This window comes from Corvus kubaryi, unplaced genomic scaffold, assembly GCF_017639235.1.
Source record: "Corvus kubaryi isolate FWS band 111438036 unplaced genomic scaffold, C.kubaryi_AGA036_p1.0 37300, whole genome shotgun sequence".
Lineage (NCBI taxonomy): Eukaryota > Metazoa > Chordata > Aves > Passeriformes > Corvidae > Corvus > Corvus kubaryi.
This window is the reverse complement of record NW_024581093.1, coordinates 11,010,302-11,016,424: the sequence shown is the minus strand read 5'-3', so window position 1 is coordinate 11,016,424 and position 6,123 is coordinate 11,010,302. Positions and strand designations below refer to the sequence as shown.

The 6,123-nt window shown below is 41.2% G+C and overlaps 1 long non-coding RNA gene across 2 annotated transcripts in view; it reads right to left on the bottom strand.

Moving 5' to 3' along the window:
- Positions 1–621: 621 nt before the first annotated feature.
- Positions 622–6,123, bottom strand: part of LOC121664299 — a 193,062-nt gene continuing 187,560 nt past the window's right edge. For both annotated transcript variants that reach the window (XR_006015947.1, XR_006015948.1), the window contains exon 5: positions 622–3,997. This is a non-coding gene — a long non-coding RNA (uncharacterized LOC121664299). The remainder of the gene's footprint in view (positions 3,998–6,123) is intronic.

Genomic DNA, 6,123 nt, shown 5'->3' with positions numbered 1-6,123 from the left:
TCACAATAAATCAATGAATAAATAAATTATAATGCAGCAATTAAATGTATAATGAGATGGGGAACAACTATTAATAAATGCAGAGCTAGTTGCCCAAAGGTGAACAGACTCCCTCTCTCTTCTTACAAATCAGGTAATGATCTTTCTATAATGGAGAAACAAGCAGCTGTTAAACATGTAAATGAAACCAAGGGATATATGAGTTCACACTATAATACTGTTCTTCAGCCCCTTTATTATTGTTACTTTATCGGTTCTTCTGTGACTTTTCCTCTGAATATTTAAAGACAGGGAGGGGATATGCAATTATGCTTAAACATCCTTCTGCCAAATGATTGACTGAATGAACTCATCCCTGTTGCTGAGGAAGGAATTGGCTCCCTTCAGCAACCTAACTGGTACAGGCTGAGTTTTACGCCAGCAGAGCTATTACAAAACCAGTGTTGATCTCCTGGATAATTCAAAAGAGAATGCCAAAATTTCATGAGGGATAGAGGTCCCTTTAAAAAACCCCCCAACAAATTGGCATTATTAAACATCTAATCTAAACAAAACTATACAAGTTATAAACAATATATATAAACTATATATAAACAATATATATAAACTATACAAGGTATAAACTAGTGTATCTTCTAATTTTAAATATGGCTGTGAATTGTAATATCACTGCTGCTCTCAGTATTTGATATTGCTATAAGGAAAAGCAGAATACAGTTTTCCCCCTGAAGTCTTGTTGCTGTAATAGGCATGCTTGGGGATGCTTACTGTTCCTTCAATTCCCACCTATCCTCAATATTTTTTTTCTCTTCAAAATTAATTGTCAGAGACTTACCGTTTCATTGAAACACCTTTACTTCTTTCTTCAATGGTGAATCCCTAGTCATTTTCCTCTGGCTCTTTCCTGAATGTGTGCTCGTGTTCTCTGTCTCTCTGTGCCACTTGCTGTGTTTGTGCTTTACCACCCGAGATCACATTATTCAAAAAACTTGTTTTCCAAGGAATGATTGATGCATTGGGGTTTGCCTCAGTCTATGCTGACTCTGGCACACCATTAATGTGGGGCTGAGGAAGTACAGCATTGCCCAGAATATCAAGTTGTTTATCTAAAACTTTCTTATATTTAGAAGAGTACAGATTTCCCTCCCAGCCCCCCATACAGTCTGAGAATTTCAAGGGCAGCAGTTGGCAGAGAATTCAATGAAGCTACAGTGGTTGATTTATTGTAATAGGTGGCAGAAAACAGAATTATCTTAGCAAATTAGTTTGGCTGATAGGAAAGCTGGCCAGCAGATAAGGGGCACTGCTGATGCCTGACCTGACCTGCACATGCCTCTGACGGAGTTTCACCGATTTGCAGTTCTGGATGAGTCACTACACTGAGCAGAAAGTGCTCAGGAAGAGCAAACAAAGCAGGACATGGCCACGAGCTGCACGCAGTATACTCCCTGGAAGCACTGTCCTTGACACTGTCCAGCTGCCCTGCAGTTTCTGGGTAAGGTGAGAAACACTATCTGATCCATTCATCATTTTATACAATTCAAACATTCAGGAAGAGGTTGTTTCACAGAAAAAGCTGGACAAGTTTTTCAACTGCATATTGCAGTCACTGAAGTTCAACTGTATTTATCAACCCCAGTGAAGTGATTTCTTTGGCTTTCCACTGCTGGACCTCTCTGGCTCTTTAAAGCCCAGCAGGAGCTGGATGAGGGGACCTGTGGCAGTCAGGTGACCCATGGAGATTTATTAAAAGCTCGTAGTCTTATATGGGTCTTGCCTGCAGACAGAAACAAAAGTATTTAACTCTCCCCAAACACTGTGTACTCCCACTTTTCCTGTTTATACAGGAAAAATTAGAACTCTCAAAGCCTTGAATAAGTTCACAGTATATTCTATTTAGCACTGAATGAAGCTGTTTGTGCAGTAGGGCACAGAAGCTGTTTAAAACTGGGCAGAAAGAAAAGATACATACAAATATAAAAAGCTCACATTTGAGAGGAGTTCAGTTTGGGAGTTGTCACTAACTGCACACACACGTGTGTGTGTTTGTGTGTTTGTGTCTGTGTGGTTGAGAAGCACAGTTGTCATAAAGGGAAGCAAGACCTTTCCTGCTGTATTTCATCTTGCTGGAGCTCCCTGGAGCAGGATGGTCAGGGTGGGAACCGTAGGACAAAGCCTTCAGGTGACATCGTTGGTGCATTGCTGTACAAGGTGCTCAGAAGATATTTTTTAAGCAGGCACTGGATGTGCCTTTGATTTTATGTTGGGCTGCTGAGGATAGCAAGAAGAATTTTTCAGTTTAAACTCTGACTTTGTCAGCAGACCCCAAAGGATCCTCCTCTGGAAACTGACAGTTTAAATATCTTTCATCCTGGGGAAGCAAGTGCTTCCCATGCCCTGGGAATTCGCTCAGAAGTGCTGACTGGGATCTCACAGACAAAAATGTTGGAATTTAGTGGAGCAGTTGATTCTATGCCCCAAGTCCCCCATAAACTCAAAAGTGCAGAGTTGTGGAACACCTCATGGCAAGAGCAGGCTGAGAAATGTACACGGTGCCCTGGTCCCTGCAGGTGCAAAAAGGTACCAGTAGGTGCTAAAGCTTTGACCCCTGCCGGCCACCTGGATTAGCATACTCATCAGGAGTGTGCAGGAATGAGTTTTGCACTCTTGGTTAGTAGCATTCATCTTGTCTTTGCACAGGCTGGGAGCCCTGCTTGGCTCCTACAGCCAGAACCAGCAGCCGCCTCTTAGTTCTTGTGACAAGTGTGAGGAAATTAAATTATAAACATGGAGAAAAATACTACGCTAAACATTGGGGGCAGGGGGGTGGGGAGAGAGGGACAGAATTGGACCCTTTCTACAAGGTAAGAACTCAGTGATAAATAGATCTGTGCATATTTCCCAGTCTCATTCCTCACTTGCCAAGTCTGATGCTATTTTCATTAGGCCATGTTACCATACATGTCATTTTATACAAAGGTGCAGTATATCACAACTGGAGGTTGAGGTGCTTGTAGTGAACACAAATGAGCTTGTAATGGTCCATCTGCTTTGATTTTATTTAGTGATCCCTCAAGGGCTGGGAGCTAGAGTGAGAATAACAATGCTTCAACCCATCTGCTATTGTAGTACCAGCTCCAGTTGAATTATCACATGTTCTGAGTGGCTGGCATATGCTGTGACATAAAGCCACAAGAAAGTGTTGCTCTCCAGCTGTTGTGTTGACAAATACTTTTCAGCCAGTCATTAAGTTCAGCTCAGTAACCAGGGGGAAACTGTAGCTAAAAGTTGATTATTATTTTATTTTATTTTATTTTAAGCATTAGAAATCACTAGTACAATATATTTTATTTAAAAATGTGTCACTAAGGGCACACATTGTATATGAGCTCTAACAATAAAAAATTCTCTGTGATGCCCATAAATTTATGTGTTACAGGATTGGATGGGCATCTCTGTAACTGACGGTGTAAATCTTAGTAATGAGGCTCTGGCTAGCCTTGTTTAAGCAGCAGCACATCTCAGGATGTGTATGTATAAACTTGCTGGCCTGGCAGTGCTATGGGCCACGAACACACCTGACCGTGGAAGGAACGACTCAGAAAGAGATTGTGATCTGAGGCCCCATGCAGGGATGGATAACTGGACTGGCTTTAAATTGAGCAGGAAAGTGAGGCAAGACCTCCACAGAGACAGGTACCTTGTGGGTGCAACAGGTTCAGATGGCTCATCCGGCACTGCCCCTCATCTGGGCTGCAAAGTCTCACGGCTAAAAGTGGCCACTAATTTGGCCTTTACTCCCTCTTCCACCCTTGGTGGCCTCCTGAAGAGCTCAGGTCACTCTGGGGGCACCCAATTTGTGCCTGCACAGAAAGCTTGCTCCAGAGCAAGCCTTAGAAGAGTGTTTGTGGATCTCTACTGACGATAGTCAGATTGCCCCCTTCTCCTTCCTCTCTCCACCGTGTCCTCTCAGGGCTGCTGGAATCCACCACTGTGCCTGGGAACAAAATAAAAGGCATTTCCCATAGGTTCAAAGGCTGATACACAGACAGATGTACGTGGGGAAGGAGATGTTCCCTGCTCAGGCTGAGAGAACGTTCTCTCTTTCTGCAGGTAACACACCCAAGGACAGCACACACCTTTTGGGCACTGGCCACTGTCCAGTAGGCACACTTTCAATGAGAACAGAGACAATAAAATCTCTTCTTGATATTCCAAACCACTCTCCAGAATTTTCATCCCTAATCTAAGCCATCCCTGCTGCAGGTGATAGGTTTGGTGAGGGGTTACAACCAGAGGACCCTGAGGGATGGTGCCAAAGCCCGAGTGCTGCCAGTGCCCCAGGAAGGCCAGGTGGGCTCACTGAGCTCTTGTGCCCTTCTGTTAACCATTGCACTGGGGAGGCAGTTCTTAAATAGGACTTACACTTCTATTTTCCCTCAGAAAAACAATGGGCACTGTTCATACCAAGGCATTTCAGTTCTAGAGGTTTGTATTTCCTATTGTACCCAAAGACCTGTGGGTGCCAGCTGTCACTGGTGCTGCCATTGTATCATGATCCCCTGGCTAGTGCAGGAATTGTTGATTACGTTGCCTTTTGAATCAGTTGATTGCCATGAATAATAGGCCAAAAAGGCTGTCAGCATTTTTGACTTTAACTATAACTATTACAATTAATTATGGGTTTAATTAGCATATATGCCTAGCAGTAGAGAATATAATACTTCATGGGTAACAGATGATCCTGCAGCTGTAGCATAAAGTGTGATACAGGTTGGGACACAGATAGTTATTAATAAATGGCTTCTATTGTTTGAGGTCCTTATTTATACAAATTAGCAGGCACGACATAATCAACCCAAACTGTATAATTTATAATAATTGATTTCATTTTGACTGACCACCAGTCGGCCTACTACATGCCCTCAGAAGAAAAATAGCCCTATTAGGATAAGTTTAATCCTAAACATAGCTAATGAATCCTATTACTTTAAGGTCATATTTGAAGCTTTTGTTAATTGTCAGAACCATTTAAAATTGATTAGAGTTAAATTAAATCAATGTAATGTTTAGAAAAACAATATTTCTAATGGATGAGGCCAAGCTGACCTCGAATAAACATATTTATCAACCGATTTCAGTGAATGAGAAGGCTAGCAGCTGGGCTCATAATTCATGATTGTCTATAATATGGGAAATGTCACTATCTAGGCCATTAATTATGTCAGGTAATAAATCTGTTGCTCACAGTTGAGCATTTGCCAGTTGGGGTAACAACCCCCTCAGCAAGGTTATGACGTTTAGAGACTCCTTTCTTGTTAAACCCACACTTTACAGCAGCAGAACAACTGCATGCAACTTTGGGTGGAATGAATGTGGTCTTTTCATAGCTGTCAATTACCTGACAACATGCCAGAATCTAATAACTTAGTATGGAATCATCATTTGAAACAACAAGGATGTTCTATGAGGAAAAAGTTTTGCTGCACTATGTAACTACATTTCCCAGGCTGGAGAGGTCAGCTGTTATTAATAGTTCCTTACAGACCAGCACTAAGTGACTGATTTCAGTAAATATATCCTGTGGCAAAATGTATAATGATAGTAGAAATAACTGCTTTTCACAAGTTTGAGAGCGTGAGAAATTCAGAATGGATTAATATGAACTAGGGTACATGACCTATCCCAGGTAATGATGGGTACAGTTTAACACAACAGGATATAGGAAAAATGATACACAGAAGCAGGAACAGTTTAAAGTTAATCATGCATTCAGCAGCTTAGGAAAAGGTCTGGCATTATTGCAGACAAATGACAAAAAACACCTGCTCCCTGTTCAGTAGTTTGTCAAAAAAAAAAAACAAAACAACAAAAAAACCAACAAGGATAAACTCACTTTTCATAAAGAAAGGGTGAGAAAATAGCAAAAAAAAGTCACAGTAGCAACCAGAAGGAGAGGAATTCTCATTTTTATAGTATTATCACAGAAAAATATAACTAACGTAATATAATATTTCTACTGAAAAAGACCAGGATAAGTGATGAAAGGTTTACAAAATTAAAGAGAATCTGGAGCAGATGAAAAAGATTCCTGAAATATTTTGCGCTGCTTTACTTATTCCC